Consider the following 17692-nt stretch of genomic DNA (forward strand, 5'->3'; position numbering starts at 1 on the left):
AGATTTTCTCTCTCTGATCCCTCTTAGTTGAAAAGTTCTCTACTGAGGACCTCATTCTCTAATGTTGTAAAGGGAAGGGAACTTGCTGTCCTTGCCTGTGTGATTCTTTTCATATGAGCTTGACTCTAGATAACAGTCCTTGTGTGTTTGCTGGTCATTCTTTTCAAGTTGCAGCTTAGCTGGTGATTCTTGACCTCACCACCCATCCACCCTCTGGATCTCTACACCCCCCCCCACCTCTTTTCCACTGTTTGATTTATTGGAAAATTAGTTATGATGGACAGTATTTTTAAATGCAGAGAGTCATGCATAGTTAAATGCCCTGAGTGGAAATGGAGGGTGGTTTGGGTTTGGGGTGGTTGAGGATATACGGCATTAAGTTGAGTCTATGCAGAAATTGTGGTTCTTGTCTTGTGGCAGAATTCGGAATAGATTCCAGCACTTGGTTGCCCCGACACTCTCAACTCAACTGCACTTCTGGGAAGGGTGGATGATCATGCCAGTTATCTCATCATGTCTTCTCTAGTTAAAAGAATGACTGTTTACAGGCAACATGTGTCTGTGGTATGGTGGTCTGACTAGTGTAGTGCAAAGAGGGTACTGATTGCTCAATGAGGTAGGGCCTGTGCACTGCAGAGGCCAAGAAATCCTTTACAATTTCACCCCAGTCACAGGGTTAAACACTGGCAGCTGGGTTGGGGAGCAAGGTCCTGTCAGTACCTGTGTGGTGTAGTGCATTCATTTATGTTCTATCTCACTCCAGGGAATTGAGGCATATGGGATTAAAATATAGTGTACAACATTACAGTACAGTACATGCTTTTCAGCCCATGATGTTGTGACAACCTTTTAACCTACTGTAAGATCAATCTAACCCTTCCCTCCTATATAGTTCTTGATTTTTCTTTCATCCATGTGCCTATCTAAGAGTTTCTTAATTGTTGCTAATGTATCAGCCTCTGCCAACATCCATGGTAGGGTGTTCCACTCACTCACCATTCTCTGTCTAAAAAGAACTTACCTCTGACATCCCCCCTGTAGTTTCTGCCAGTTATCTTAAAATGATGTCCCCTCAGTGCAGAAAAAGTGGCACTGAGATTAAAGATTAACTGTTGACCCGGTTGTGTGGGAGAAAATGTGCAAAGGGCTGAATGGCCTGCTCCAGCTTCTATTTCTTGTTTTCTTAAGAGTGTGATTGAACATGCATTAGCATTTCCCTACGAGTGTGTGCATGCCATCTTTAGAGGAACTAGAGTAATCGCAAGGACCGTGGAAAGATGAAGCCAAGTTTAGTGGCATGGGACAGAATTCTGTTTTCTTCAAGAACACACTGCACAGCATTTTGCAAAGGAAAAATCTAATAAAAGTAAAAATAAATAAACACGAGGAATAAAAACCTCTGTCATGTGCTGGTTGGGAGCCAAGCATCAGATGGTTTGCTTTGAATGCGAGGCTTCAAATTAACTTGCCTCACATGGAGACAAGCTGACCCACTTATTAAAGACTTAACTAACAACCTCTGGCAGGAGGCATTTCTCAGCTCACTGTGAAGCTTGCTTGCTTTGCTGATTCGAGACTCCCTGTGTCCGCCTTCACCACCACCCCCGCCCCCCGCTCCCTCAGTGAAAACTAAACCTGGCCCAGGGATTTCTCTCCATTTTCTTTAAGCTGTTGCTTCATTTTATAAATTATTTGTGGATTTCATTTTTAAGTATGTCTGTATTTTATTTTTAAGTATGTCTTTATTTTATTTTTTATATTTTGTATATAATTTGTTTTTGTCTATTGCAGTCCAAGTACAGGCTGTACCCTTTTACCTCCCACTGCTGCCACCAACCTTTGCGCCATCCACTGTCATTATGAAACAGAGCATTCGATCTTTTCTGTTGCTTGTGGCATTGCTTTTCTCACTCCCTTGCTCCATTGTAGCTGTAAGTTGTTTAGCCATTCATTTCTCGTTTTGGCTCTTATCAGAAGTATTGTTAACCCTAAAATCGAATGGATTGGCCTCATCAATTGCTAGATAGCTAGCACCAAATATTAAAAGTATGCTGATTCACAGTTACACAGAGATTCTGCAGATGCTGGAAATCCAGAGCAACCTACATAAAATGTTGGAGGAACTCAGCAAGTCAGGTAGCATCTATAGAGGAAAATAAACAGTCGACATTTCAAGCCAGACTCTTCATCAGGACTGGAAAAGAAAGGAGCAGAAACCAGAAACAGAAGGTGGTGGAGGTGAAGTTACAAGCTGGCAGGTGGTAGATGAGATAAGGTGAGAAGGAAGGGATTCAGAGTTACAAAGTACAGAAGCAGACTCTTTGACCCAACTGGCCCATGCCAACCAAGCTGCCCATTGTCCCATTTGTCTGTCTGACCTATATCTAAGTCTTGTCTAAGTCTTTCCTTTCCATGTTCCTATCCAAATGTCTTAAAATTATTTTAATGTATCTGCTTCAATAAAATTTAAACAGAAAATGCAGTAAACACTCAGCAAGTCAGGCAGCGTCTATGGAAAGAGAAGTGGAGAAAGAAATAGTGTCCATGTCTCAGATTGAAGATACTGCATCAGAACTGGAAAGAGCAGAAATGCAGGTTGGAAATTGCAGAGAAGATAGTGAAAGGGGTGGATAGGGCTAAGGGAACATTCGTGACAGGATGAGGTCTAAGTTGCTGTGGGATAAGTTGTAAATTTCCTCCAGCCAATGGATCATGTTGTCAGTTAAAAGTGATACCACAAAGAAGCAATATGTTGCAAAATGCAGAGTAGTCAGTCTGTGCTAATGAATAAAGCCATAGAGAGTCAAAGGGCAATGCAGCACAGTTACAGATCCTTCAGCCTAACCAGTCAATGCTGACCACATTGTCTACCCAGGTATTCCCAATTTCTTCCCTCAACCTGCCTTACTACAGGGCAGCATTGATTCAATACACCTTTTCCTCATAATACATCCTTTGGCTGGGCAGCACTCCCTCAGTTCTGCCCTCTGACAAAGGGACATCCCTGGTCAACCCTTTTCTCATTCATTTTCTCTTTCATGTACTTTCTAATTTTTGTATGATTTATTTTCAGATTGTGATGTGTTTGTTGCCCGCCCTTAATCTGAATTTGAGAAGGTAACGTTGACCCACTTTGCTGTGGTTCAGTAGTCCTTGTGCTGATGATGAGCATATAGTACTGTTTCAGGTAGGGAGTTTCTGTATCTAGACCAAGTGACAGAGGGAATAGATTACTTCCCTATTTATCCTCTGGAGCAAGTTTAGCTGCCAATGCCCATGACTTGAATGGTGAGTGCCCCCTCCCTACCAAGAGGAGATATTTTCAGCAAGGGAATTAGTTTAAACATAGTTCATTTATTTTTAGTGATACATCTTTAAATTTAGATAAAATCTTAAAACACATTTAAAGCTCAAAGGTTTTCTATCTCATAAAAGGCTTCCAAATTCCAAAATGATTTCTAAAACACGAAGGATTTTGAAAACACAGGTACAATTCCTATAAGCTAAAAAGACATACCAATGAGTTGTAGACAATCAAGTCGTCCATCGCAGAAATTGAAGGCAGAGGAATTAACCCCATCTTTCTGTCATTCTTCTTAATGTTCCTTGATCATTCGTAACAAACCCAACTGCTCTCTTACTTTTATACTGTTTTTCTGCCACTTGGGTAACTTCACACACATGATATTTTTTCAGATACCTTTTCACACAGATGGTCGAAACGTTTCTGAGTGCAGAGTTCTCAAACATCAAAAATTCATGCTGTGAATGCTGACTCTTTGAGTACACAAATCTTCCAACTATTGATAGATTAGCTATTTGATGTGCTAAGTGATAGTATCAATCTGGTCTGCAAGATTCCTTGAACTAAGTAACTTAACCAGTGTTGTCTGGGTTGATACAGACCAAATAACATAACCCATTGTCTTACATTGCATTTCTTGAGCAACCAGCTCCGTGCTATGGGCCAGCAATCTGTGCTCTATAGACTGTGCTGTTTGTTTGCAAAGCTGTCCTTATAACTTAAGACTTTTTTGCTTGCCAGTTAAATTAATAACTGAAGACTATCTGCCGTTTGCAACAAGAAGCTGAACAAAGAATATTGGTTGGAAGTTTAACTTGCTCAAAAACAACTCTTTAATCTTTAGAAGTATCAGCTGTTATGTTAGAAAGCTGAGCTTAGCAAAAAGATCCCTTGGTCCTGGCAGTGAATATCCATCACAACATATTTCAAGATGCAATGAAAAGCTTGTCTTGCATACTGTTCCTACAGATCAAATCATTACACCGTGCATTGACCTGGAATAAGATAAAACAATAACATGCAGAATAAAGTGTAAAAGCTACCAAAAGAGTACAGTGCAGGTAAGCAATAAATTTCACAAGCATAACAAGGTAGATTGTGAGGCTGAGAGTCTCAAAAGAAGTGAGTAGGGGCAGTGAGAACATACTGAGTACCACAGGTTGTGGGGTAATTAGCCACTTAGCAAGGGGCAATGAAAAAGAGGTTCAACTTAAGCAGAGCAACTATTGTGGGAGCGGCCTTTGTTTAAGGGGCCTGAGTAGAGTCAGATATGAGGCCTAGGTGAGAAGGGGCAAAGACTGTAGATTTGGAGTTCCCAACCTAGGTCGATGGAACCCTTGGTTAATGGTAAGGCTGCATGGCTAAAAAAAGGTTGGGAACCCCTTATGTAGATAGATTTTGGGCAATTTACTTATGTAAGAATCTCTTAAATGTCCCTCATGTATCTGCCCCTACTTCCACCATGGCAGTACATTCCACGCACCCACCACTCTGTGTAAAGAAAAAAAAAATCCACCACAGACATTCCCTTACTTTCCTCTAATCACCTTAAAGTTATGACCCTTCTGTTAGCCATTTCTGCCCTGGAGACATTTTCCAAGGTATCCAAGCTATGCTGTATCATTATTAAATTTTGAGTATAGTTATAGCTCAGTAACTCACAGCAGTTTGGAGCTTCAAGCAATACCCAGTCAGAGGTATTGGAAACCAGAGGAGATGTAGTTCACTCAGGTTTGCCGACTGAGTAGAAAAGTCAGCGATTCATAGCTGTTTGGAGCTTTGAGCAGTGGCCAATCAGCATTCAGAATTAATTGGCATGAACACATTAAAGTAAGGCAGGTGAAAACAGAGCAGCCATTGTCAAAGTGGCTGTTATTAGAGTGGACAGAGTTAGTGGGGATATTTGGGCTTTAGTTTTTTGATGCTTCAGTTAGAGAAGGCAAAAAACTGTAGGTATAGTTACCCTCTCTCCCCCCCCACCCCAGTTTATTGTTCTTTCTTCTTTATATTTGGTCAGCTAGAACAGTAGAGATCCAGGCAGGATAGTGGGATGCTCCTGTTGTGGGAGGTGGGAAGACAGGGAGACCCAGTGTCCCCGATGACGACATCTGCATGAAGTGTATCCAACTGCAGCTTCTTACAATCTGTTAAGGAATTGGAGCTGGAACTGGATGGACTCTGGATCATTCAGGAGTCTGAGTGGTTGAATATCAAGCAATACAGGGGACACTGATTACTGGGAGACAATCAGGAAGAGGAAAGGGCATGGGCAGCCTGTGCAGGATCCCCTCAATTACTGCTTTGGATGCTGTTGGGAGGGGAGGTATCTTAGCAGTGAAAAGCCACAGTAGTCAGGTCTTAGCACTGTCTGGTTCTGGCTCAGAAGGATAAGCAGTACGTGAGGCGAGCTGTAGTGATGGGGACTCAGTGGTTAGGGGAACAGACAGGAGGTTCTGTGAATGAGATGAGATTCCCAGATGGTGTGTTACCTTCCTGGTGCCAGGATCAGGGATGTCTTGGATTGAGTCCATAGCATTCTTAAGTGGAAAGATGAGCAGCAAGAGGTTGTAGTCCACCTCGTTACCAATGATATGGGTAGAAAGGATCACAAGGTCCTACAAAGTTCAGCAAGTTGAGTGCAAAGTTAAAGGACAGGATCTCCAGAGTTGGGATCTTGGGATTACTAGCCATACTATGTGCTAGTAAGGCCAGAAATAGGAAGATAATACTGTTTAACATGTGTCTAAGGCAATGGTGCAGGAAGGAGGTCTTCAGATTTTTGGATCCTTGGGCTTTCCTCCAGGGAAGGTGGGACCTATACAGGTGGGATGGCTTTCACCTGAACTGGAGGGGGACTAATATCACTGTTAGGAATATTTGCTGGTGCTGCATAGGGGTGAGGGGTGGATTAAACTGGAATTGCAGGGGGATGAAAGCAGAGCGTAGAGCAGATAGTGGAGTGGTATTGGGAAAAGATGTGGTTAAGCCTGCATACAAAGACAGGAGTCTAGAGGTTGAGCTTGGTGTGATTAATATTCTAAGGTGCACCTATTTCAATGCGAGGAAATTAATAAGAAGGGCGGTTGAGATTAGAACATGGATCAGCACGTGGAATTAGGACATTGAAGCCATTAATGAGATGGTTGCGTGTGGGCAAGACTGGCAGCTGAATGTTCCGGGCTTCAGTTGTTTTAGATGTGATAGAGTAAAAGGAATTAAAGGGGGAGGGGTGATGTCATTAGTCAGGGAAAATGTCACAGCAGTGCTCAGACAAGAAAGGTTGGAGAGTTTGTCCACTGAGGCTATATGGGTGGAGCTGCAGAATAAGAAAAGGATGACCACTAAATAGGATTATATTATAGACTACCGAACAGTCTGCGGGATTTAGAGAAACAAATTTGTAAGGAGATTGCAAGCAGTTGCAAGAAATATAAGGTTGTGATAGTGGCTCTATGACTATGACACAAAATTTGGCAGAGTTATGGATAGTGAGGGAGGTTATCAAAGTAGGGTATAGACCAGTTGGAAATGTGGGCAGAAAAATAACAGATGGAATTTAATCTGGACAAGTGTGAGGTGTTGCACTTTGGAAGGTCAAATGTAAGAGGAAGGCAGAGGGTAAATGGCAGGACCCTGAAGAAACATAGATAAGGTGGATAGTCAGAATTTCTTTTTCCATGGTATGAATATCAAAACCATGAGGGCCAAAGTTTAAGGTGAAAGGAAGGAGTTTTAAAAGCAATCTGAGGGTAAGTTTATCTTTACACAGAGAGTGGTTGATATCTAGAACATGTTACCAATACTTAGAATAGGCAAGACAAGAACAGATACGGATTATGCAATTAAATGGAATTAGTGTGGAGGGGTATAAAGTTTGTTGCGGAATTGGGTGAGATGTAAAAATCAGTACTGTATTATTCCATGACTGCTGTTGTGGAGTAAATATATGATAGAAATAAAACTTTACTCAAGATGGTGAACCTTGGAGGGCTATGAAGGCCAATTCACTGGATACATTTGGCAGATTGTTAGATCCAAAAACATAGTGGGGAGGGAGTGAGACGTATTGAGATAGAGCATGAGCCATGACCACATTAAATGTGCAAGTAGACACGATTGGCCAAATGCACTTTTATTTTCCTATTGGTTCTGCTTCAAGGACAGCCTAGGTTGAGGACTTAAATGTATGAAGAAAGATGGGGGAAGTGGTAGAGAAGATGATTGATGCTGAGACTGCAGTATTAAAGAGAGAGGATAAAATGAGGGGAAACCCCAATAGAGACCTGGGAGTAGAATTAAGCAATAGAAAAGTATCTAAGATGGGTGGAAGTTCAGTATTTGCCTCCTGGTAATATCTGTGAATGGACAGAAGACACAGCTGAAGAGATAAGACCAGCAAAAGCAGGGTAGTTTCAACAGGGGATTTTAACTTCTACATGAAAAGACTGAGATGAGATGAGATGTCCTCACTCAGCAGATGGTGAAACTGTGGAATTCTCTATCACAAGTTACTGAATGAATTTAAGGAGATGGATAAATTTCTAGGCACAACAAGCGTCAAGGGTTATGAGACAATTTGTAAGAGGAAACCGATTTGTATTGGTTTGTTAAGTGGCTACAAGTAAATAAGCCCTGGTGTAGATGGGTGGAAAGACAGTTGAAAACATTAATATACATGGACAAGAGAATTAACTACGGAGGAATAAATAGGGCATGGAACTATGGTAACCTGCTAGGTGATGGCAGGTATGCTAGCAATTTTTATGAAGCATTTAAACAGGCGCAAGAATGGACAGGGAATGGAGGGACATACAGTAAACCATACACAGGCAGATGGGATTAGTTTAGATTGACATCATGGTTGGCAGAGACATGGACCATAGAATCTGTTCTTGAGCTGTACTGTTCTGTGAATATTTTGAAAGACTCAATGGGTCAAATGTCCTTTCCTTTTAAAAATATACTATATTAAATTGTTAGAACATCTGGTATGTAAGATAATCATGTAATTAATCCTTGAAAGATGTTGAATTTTTGAAGTGTGTTCAGGACAATTTTTTGTATTGATATATCGTGGAGCCAATAATCATCAGGTCATACTAGATTTAGTAATAAGTAACAAGACAGATTTGTTTAATAGCTCTGCCATCCTTGAAGTTTATCTAAGAGCAGTCACGGTGTGATTGACCTCACTGTGGTGTTTGAAAAGAGGAGATGTGAAACATTTACTCAGGTTCATAATCTTGTTATGCTGAATTTTAGTTGATGACAGAGATCTTGCACACTAAACTTGATAGATTGTTTAATGGGAAAAGTGAAAGAAGATAAGTGGGAGTTCAAAAAATACCATGGTACAGAAACAATTTATATCTCAAGAGGAAAATCACCTGAACTGGAGTTGAGCAAGCTGTCACTAAGCCCAAGCTGACTCACAAACCCACTATGGCAGGCTGTGAAAGTGAATTTATTGCATCTGCTGATTTATAGCTGGCACCAGAAGTAATGGTGAAAACTGCCAGATTGTAATAAAAGGTCAAAGGGGTTGTCTGTCCTTCTGGGAAGGCAGCCTATCATTCTCATCTGGCCTGGTCTTCAAGTGAGTCTAGTCCCATACTGTGTAGCATACTTTGATAGTCTCTGACAAAGAAGGCCTTTGCGATGTGGTCTTGCCATAGACATCCACGCCCTGAGAACAAATTAAAGAGATGCTTTGGGGAGTAATGAAAGAGAAGGGCTAGGTCTAAGCTGTAAGTGGAATTGCATGCTGTTTAACGAGTGTTAAACAGAACTACAACAGGCATCCTCCCAAAGCCAATAAACCCACTGCTCAGCAAAGGGTGATTATGACTAAGGCAAAACGTTCTGGTCGACAAGGGATGGGTGGATCTATCAGAGATTGTATCAGATACAATCCTTATTCTTATCTTGAAGTGGAGGGAAACCAGGCAGTATAGAAATACCTGAAGGTGACCGAGTGATGGCATGTACATGCATGCCTGCGTATTTGTGCTGAACAATCCAAACCATATTTTTCATGAAAGCATTGCAGCACAGGAGCCAATTCTATGTGATTTATACTACCAGGAGAATGTAGCCAGCTCGAGCTGTTTTCAGCTTGTGATCTCAGTAAGTTGTGAGATCATACCTACTTTCCCAGTACAAAGGCTATCAGGGCTACTCCAGTTATTGTGTTCCCCATTCCACTGCAGCAGAGAAGCTGAGCTGTGCCAGCAAGAACAAAAGTTATAAGGGAACTGCATGCCTTGCTGTAGAAAGCACAGGTTATTATGTGTTTTCAGCACCAGAGCTGGCTGTTTTGCTTTCATGTCTGCTCAGAAATTTAATTTTAAGAATAATCTGCAAAATTTATCTAAGCTCCTTATCTTTTGAACACAAGATTCAAAAGATTTGCTCCTCTAAACAAATTCTGCTCCTATATCTTATGGCCGTTTGTCTTATGGACATAGGAGCAGAATTAGGCCATTCGGCCCATTGAGTCTGCTTTGCCATAGCTAATTTATTATCCCTCTCAACCCTGTATTCCTGCCTTCTCCACGTAACCTTTGACATCCTTACTAGTCAAGAACCTATCAACATGTGCTTTAAACATACGCCATCTGAGGCAATGAATTCCACAGATTCATCACCCTCTGGTTAAAGAAATTCCTCGATCTCTGTTCTAAAGGGACATCCTTCTTTTCTGAGACTGTGCCTTTTGGTCTGTGACTCTCAATTGTGGTATCCTTGCTAGACAAGAATTAATTGGCGATAATAAAAAAAAACCTGCAGATGCAGAAAATCTGACATTAAAAACCATAAGATATATGCAAAGGGATTGCAAGGGACAAAATTGGTCTTCTGGAAGACCAGAATGGTAATCTATGTGTGAAGCCAAAGCACATAGAAGAGACCTTAAATGCATTATTTGCACCTGTATTTACTTGCAAGACAGATACAGAGTCTATAGAAGTGAAGCAAAGCAGCATTAACTTTATGGACCCTGTACGGTTTGCAGAGAAGGAGGTGTTTGCTACCCTGAAGCAAATCAGGGTGGATAAATCCACAGGGCCTGACAAGGTATTCCCTCAGACCCGATGGGAGGCAAGTGCAGAAATTGCTGGGGCTCTAGAGAGATATTAAAAACATCCTTAGTAACAGGAGAGGTACCAGAGAATTGGAGGATAGCCAATGTTGTTTCGCTGTTTTAAAAAAGCCCTAAACAGAAACCAGGATGGTGAGTCTGACATCAGTTGTAAGAAAGTTATTGGAAGATATTGTAAGGGACCAGATATATATGTATTTGAGTGGACATGTAATTCATTAGGGATCCTCAGCATGGCTTTGTGTGGAGCACGTCATGTCTAACCAATCTTAGAGAGTTTTTTGAGGAAGTTACCAGGAAAGTTAATGATAGCAAGGCAGTAGACATTATCTACATGGACTTTAGCAAGACATTTGACCAGGCCCTGTGTGGGAGGCTGGTCAAGAAGGTTCAGTTGCTTGGCATTCAGGATGAGGTAATAAATTGGATTAGACATTGGCCTTGTGGGAGAAGCCAGAGAGTGGTAGTAGATGGTTGCCTCTCTGACTGGAGGCCTGTGTGTTAGTGGTGTGCTGTGTGGATCAGTGTTGGGTCCTTTGTTGTTTGTCATCTGTATCAATGATCTGGATGATAATGTGGTTAACTGGATCAGCAAATTTGTGGATGACACCAATATTGGGGGTGCAGTGGACAGTGGGTGAAGAGAGATGGTAAATATTTCTTATGGTCTTACAGTCCAAATGAAGAGTCTTAGTCTGAAATGTTGACTGTGTACTCTTTTCCATAGCCTGGCCTGCTGAGTTCCTCCAGCATTTTGTGTCTGTTGATTGAAGGGAAAACAGTAATGTAACACTGGCAATTTGTGATGAATAGATGAAGGGAGAGTACAACACCAAAGAGGGATGCCCAAGTGGATTGGGAGAAAGAGTAATCAGTTTGGAAATGAGAATTCCTGGCCACAAAAAATGGCCATGGGGGCAGAGGCAAAAGAAGAGTTCAACATCGTTTCAGGCCAGGTCCTCATTAAGCTGCAGGTGTAGTGGTACACAGCTGAAGCTTCTACTGAGCACAGTCAGAAATGGTGAAAGGTTAGCAAGGGATTTGTGCTGGAAGTGGATGTGTGGTCCGAGAAACGTGAATGGGGAGGAGGCCCAGGAAAGGTACTGGAACTTGAGAGCTGGGTGTGTTTGTGGACTTTTATGTAAGAAACTCAAAGTTCAAAGTAAATTTATTATTTAAATACACATATGTTCAGCCCTGAGATTCTTTTACTTGCGGGCATACACAGGAAATCTAAGAAATGCAATAGAATCAATTAAAGACTGCACCTAACAGGGCAGACAAATAACTAATGGGCAAAGGGCAACAAACTGTGCAAATATGAAAGACAAAAAAAAACAATGAATGTCAAGAATGTAAGTTGACGAGTTCTTGAAATTGAGTCCATAGGTTGTGGGAACAGTTCAGTGATGGGGTGAGTGAAGTTATCCCCTCTGGTTCAAGAGCCTGATCTTTGAGAGGTAGTAACTGTCCCTGAATCTGGTGGTGTGGGTCCTGAGGCTCCTGTGCCTTCTTCCTGATAGCAAATTGGTGAAAGTGTGCAGGTCCCCTGCAAGTTCAAACCATCCAGAGGGAGGTGTAGTGCATAATATTGAATACAGAGCTCTTTATGTTGTCTGGCCAAGACTCTGCGTGACTGAAGCATGACTTCATCCTCACAGGAGTTCAACCCTCCCTGAGATAAGAGCCACATGTAGTGTGCCTTTTGATTGCTTTTTGTGCTGTGGAATGTTGTGTACGGGGACAAATATCACCTTTTTCCTCAAGAGTTCACAGCTTCTCACCAGTACTTACGTAGCTTCAAAGTAGATAACCTCACACTTCCTTTTGCAGAACTCCATCTGTCACCATTTGGCCCTTTGGCCAATCTGTGTTTTGATAAGATTCCTGCTTCCATCTGCATAAACTGCTGAGAGGATAAGATATGATTAGCTTTATTTGTTAAATGTACAGTAAATTGAAACACTGATGTGTCAGTAAACAACACAATCCAAGGATGTGTGGTGGAGACAGAGTACAAGTGTAGCCATGCTTCCAGTGCCAACATAATATGCCCACAACTTACTCGCCCTAACCTATATGTCTTTGGAATGTGGGAGGAAACCAGAGCACTCAGAGGAAATCCACAGAGCTACAGAGAGAACATACAAACTCCTTACAGACAGTGAAGCGTATTCAAGTTCAAGTTTATTATCATTCAGCCGTACACATGTGTACCACCAAATGAGACAATGTTCCTCTGGGCCAAGGTGCACAACTCAGTACGTATAACTCACACATATAACGCATTAAGTAGTATTACTGCAAATAAATTTACAAATAATAAAGTGCATATATAATACAAGTTTAAAAAGTAAACAGTATAACACAAACAAGAGAAAATCTGCAGATTCTGGAAATCTGAGCAACACACACAAAATGCTGGAGGTACAGTCGATACTTTGGGCCAAAACCCTTTGGCAGGACTGGAGAAAAAAAGCTGAGGAGTAGATTTAAAAGGTTGGGGGAGGAGAGGGAGAACCTGGAGGGGAGGGATGAAGTAAAGATCTGGGATGTTGATTGGTAAGATGAGGTAAGAGAGGGAAAAGGGGATGGGAAATGGAGAAGGAGGGGGAAGTGGCATTACTGGAAGTTTGAGAAATCAATGTTCATGCCATCAGGTTAGAGGCTACCCAAACGGAATATAATGTGGTGTTACTCCAACCTAAGTGTGGCCTCATCATGACATTGGAGGAGGCCGTGGATGGACATATCGGCATGGGAATGGGAAGAGGAATTAAAATGGGTGGTCACTGGGAGATCCCGCTTGTTCTGGCGGATGGAGCATAGATGCTTGACGAAGCAGTCTCCCAATCTACGTCGGGTCTTGCTGATATACAGGAGGCCTCACCGGGAGCACCAAATACAGTAAATGACCTAACAGGCTCACAGGTGAAGTGTTGCCTCACCTGGAAGGACTGTTTAGGGCCCTGGATGGTAGTGAGGGAGGAGGTCTAGGAGCAGGTGTAGCACTTGTTCTGCTTGCAAAGATAAGTGCCAGGAGGGAGATCATTGGGGAGGGACGAATGGACAAGGGAGTTGGGTAGGAAGCAATCCCTGCAGAAAGCAGAAAGCGGGTGGAGGGAAAGATGAGCTTGCTAGTGGGATCCTGCTGGAGATGGCAGAAGTTGCGGAGAATTATGTGCTGGGCGCGGAGGCTGGTGGGGTGGTAGGTGAGGACAAGAGGAATCCTATCCCTGGTAGGGTGGCGGGAGGATGGGGTGAGAGCAGACGTGCATGAAATGGAAGAGATGCAGATTTGATGATGGAAAAAGGGAAGTCCCTTTCTTTAAAAAACGGAGGCATCTCCATTGTTCTAGAATGGGAGGTCTCATCCTAAGAGCAGATGCAGCAGAGATGGAGGAATTGAGAAAGGGGGTGGTGTTTTTACAAGTAGTAGGGTGGGACAAAGTATAGTCTAGGTATCTGTGAGAGTCCATGGGTTTGTAATAGATATCAGTGGATAAGCTGTGTCTGGAGATAGAGACGGTATGATCGAGAAAGGGAAGGGAGGTGTTGGAAATGGACCAGGTGAATTTGAGGGCAGGGTGGAAGTTGGAGACAAAGTGGGTGAAGTCGACGAGTTCAGCACGGGTGCAAAAAGCAGCACCAATGCAGTCGTTGATGACACTACTGGTGCTTCTTATGTGATGAGACCTGGGTAGTGGCCATTGTTTTATGTAGCAGCATGACATGTCTGATTTTGTATTTTATGCCCCTTTATGAATCTTATGTTTTCGTATACTTTTATAATCTCCATTTAGTCTATATTGTCTCCACTTTCTGCCACAGCTTATCACTGCTCATTTTACTGTATGAAATTTCATCTGCAACTGGTCTGCTCATTTAGCCAGTTTCCCCTGACATCCTGGGCTTTGTGTTATCTGCAAATTTGGAAAATTAGCCCTGTACACTCATGTCCAAGTAAAGATATGATTGTGAGGAACATCACTATCCACCATAGTCTTTCTCAAAAGCAGCCATTTCTGAAAAGAAACCTTCTCTGCTTTCTACCTTTTTGGCTTACTGCTTCTGCCCCTTTATTTTCTTGAGCCTCAGTTTTGCTGAACAGCCTTTCGTGGTGGACTTCAAACTCATGTGGAAGATACCTTTAGCATACCCTTTACCAAGCTTCTCTCTTCTGAAGCTTGCCCACGTTATTCGTTGACCTCATTGACCTGTAGTTCCTGGTATGTGCATGCACCCGTTTTGAACAGAGTGGTACATCTAAAGTTGAACTTCCACATGATTCTATAAATTAGCAAAGGCCAACTTCAGTCTATGGGAAGTGATCTATCCATGAGGATGTGTAGTTAATTAATGTCAGGTAATGGATGGGTGAGTGACTTTTAATGCTTCAGGTATAGACAGATAAGGACTTCTCCAGAAAAATGCAGTACCACCCCTTCAACAAACTCCATCCCAGCTCCCCTCAACAAACCAAGATACATTCCATCCAAGGTTATTTGTTTAAGCATAGCCAACCTTCTTAGTAACTCCTCCTTATTTAGAATCATAGTACAGAAACAGGCCCTTTGGCCCATCAAGTCCGCGCTGAACTATTATTCCGCAAATTTATGTTCACACTGCCTATTATGTCCCTTTTAACTTTCACAGGGTCCTGCGAAGACCTTCACAAAATGCTGAGTTATGCCTTCTGACTTATGTGTTGATCACCTTTATTTTTAATTGAACCCACTTATTCTCTTGTTTACTTGGCTACAGAAGATTCTTGAATTCTACTATTGTGTTATCACATTCATTCCTTATTCACATTCACATCACATTCTATTTGCCTTCTCCTTTCCTCCTAGAATATAATATTCAGCTTGATTCTGACAACTTGTTCATGCAGCATGTCTAAAACATTGCTTTTTTCTTCCTTACCTCCTCTCCCATTCAGGGAGCTTTTACCCTCATTCCCTTATCTTTCCCATGCTCCTCTGTACCTGAAAGGTTGTTCAATGTTCAAGACTTGCTTTGACAGAAGCATTTTGACTTTAGAATCCTCTGCGACAATCTGGCAATTATTTATTTAATGGAGCCTTTTTTTAATCATACAAAAGTAACTTGTCTTTTATCTCTCCCCCACCACCACATATCATCAAGCTTAAATTCCAGCTCCTGCATTTACAAGTTCCACCCTTTTGCTCTGTTAGCCAAAATAATATGTATTTATTACTCCCAAATTCCCAAGTTGTGAGTCAGCCTTAGTTGACAGTAATTATCAGATCAGATGTATGGTGGAGAGTATATTGACTGGTTGCATCATGGCCAGATATGGAAACACCAATGCCCTTGAACAGAAAATCCTATAAAAAATAGTAGATATGGCCCAGTCCATCGAGGGTAATGCCTTTCCCACCATTGAGCACAACTACACAGAGCACTGTTGCAGCAAAATCAGTATCCATCATCAGGGAACCCTGCCACTCAGGCCTTGCTCTCTTCTCACTGCTGCCATCGGGAAGAAGGCACAGGAGCCTCAGGACCCACACCATCAGGTTCTGGAACAGTTATTATCCCTTAACTATCAGGCTGTTGAACCAGTGGGGATAACTTCACTTATCTTCACTGAACTGTTGCCACAACCTTGGGACTCATTTTCAAGGACTCTTCATCTCATGTTCTCGATGTTTATTGCTTATTTATTCATTTATTTATTTATTTTGTATTTACACAGACAATTGTCTTTTGCACATTGGTTGCTTGTCCATCATGTTGGGTGCAGCTTTTCACTGATTCTATTATGTTTCTTGAATTTACTGAGTATTCCAACAAGAAAACAAATCTTAAGGTTGTGTATATACTTTGATAATAAATTTGCTTCGAACATTAAACAGGTTTAGGGTAGATCACCACCTTAACCTTGAACCTGCTGCTGCCAGACACTATGCTTGCTATCATTAAACATCATAAAAGATTTGACAGACTACTGTTATAGTTAATTAAAGTTCTAAATGGAAAATTGTAATGGAATTTTAATAAGTTTTAACTCCACCTAAAAACCACACACTTATTAAATTTTTGCTGAGGTTCCACCCAGTGTGCTCCATTGGAGCTGGTTTTGGATGGCAGCTGGAGAGAGCAAGCCTCTGTCGAAGGTGATGAGCTGTTATTGTAGCCCAAGTATCCTCCAAGATGATAACAAGCTTGTGGTTATTTGGAGGCTTGTGTGCCTCAATGATCCAGAGAGCTACGCTGGCTGGAGTTAGGGCCTTATGTTTTGGCTCTTGGTAGGGTCACGCATGCCAAACAGGTCAAAGGGTAGAGGCCAGACTAAGAGTGGTTTACTGGGCCTCCAGGTTGGGTGGGGGTGGTTCAGCTCAGGATTAACAACCCTGACTGGTAAAACAAAATTGTTATGGAAACAGCAATGAAGAATCCTACATCTGAGTGTGACAATATTCCTGAGTCTCCACCCAGGACTTGTAGTGAAAACCGAGGTACTGACCTGATGAAGGAAGCCCTGAGCACCTCCAGAGATGGGGGAACTTCATTGTGGCCCTAAATGCCAGCAGTGTAATGGCAGTAAGTAAGTAGCCATGTATGTAAAATAATTCCAGTTATCTACTCTCCAACTATGTGAAAATCCTGATGGTTCACCAGGTTTAGAAACCTGGAAAGGTTAGGAAAGGTCAAAATACATTTATTATCAAAGTAAATGTATGTTACCATATCCTTGAGATTCATTTTCTTACAGGCATTTACTAGAAAATAAAGAAATACACGTGAATTTATGAAAAACTAGACAGAAACAAAGACTAACAAACAATCAAGGTGCAAAAGAAGACAAATTGTGCAAATACTGAGAACATGAGTTGTAAAGAGTCTTTGAAAGTGAGTGTGAGGTCATGTAATCAGTTCAAAGTTGAGGTATCCATACCCATTCAGGAACCTAATGGTTGTAGGGCAATAACTATGCTTAACTCTGGTTTTGTGGGACCTAAGGCTTCTGTACCTTTGTCCGTTAGGATAGCAAGACAAGAGCACAGCCTGGATGTGGAGATCTTTGATGATGGATACTGTTTTCTTTTGAATGCACTTTATGTAAGTGGGCTCAGCGGTGGGGAGAGCTTTGTCTATGATGGTCTGTAGGCCAAACACGAGCAATGGGACTAACTTGGATGGGCATGGATGATTCGGGCTGAAGGGCCTGTTTCTATGCTGTATAACTATATATTTGGATCGACAGGGCTCCCTTCCACTCACTAATTACCCAGATCCCACATTCCCTTTGAACTCAC

The 17692-nt window shown here is 41.9% G+C and overlaps 1 protein-coding gene and 1 long non-coding RNA gene across 10 annotated transcripts in view; one reads left to right on the forward strand and one right to left on the reverse strand.

The window, feature by feature from the left end:
- ttll5 (tubulin tyrosine ligase-like family, member 5) overlaps positions 1-17692 on the forward strand; it is a 508510-nt gene that overhangs the window by 150798 nt on the left and 340020 nt on the right. The gene's annotated exons all lie outside the window — the stretch shown is intronic.
- LOC134345429 (uncharacterized) overlaps positions 1-17692 on the reverse strand; it is a 54800-nt gene that overhangs the window by 948 nt on the left and 36160 nt on the right. Inside the window, exon 2 of the long non-coding RNA XR_010017697.1 lies at positions 12201-12312. This is a non-coding gene — a long non-coding RNA (uncharacterized LOC134345429). The remainder of the gene's footprint in view (positions 1-12200; positions 12313-17692) is intronic.

The sequence above is a fragment of the Mobula hypostoma genome, chromosome 1 (assembly GCF_963921235.1).
Source record: "Mobula hypostoma chromosome 1, sMobHyp1.1, whole genome shotgun sequence".
NCBI lineage: Eukaryota > Metazoa > Chordata > Chondrichthyes > Myliobatiformes > Myliobatidae > Mobula > Mobula hypostoma.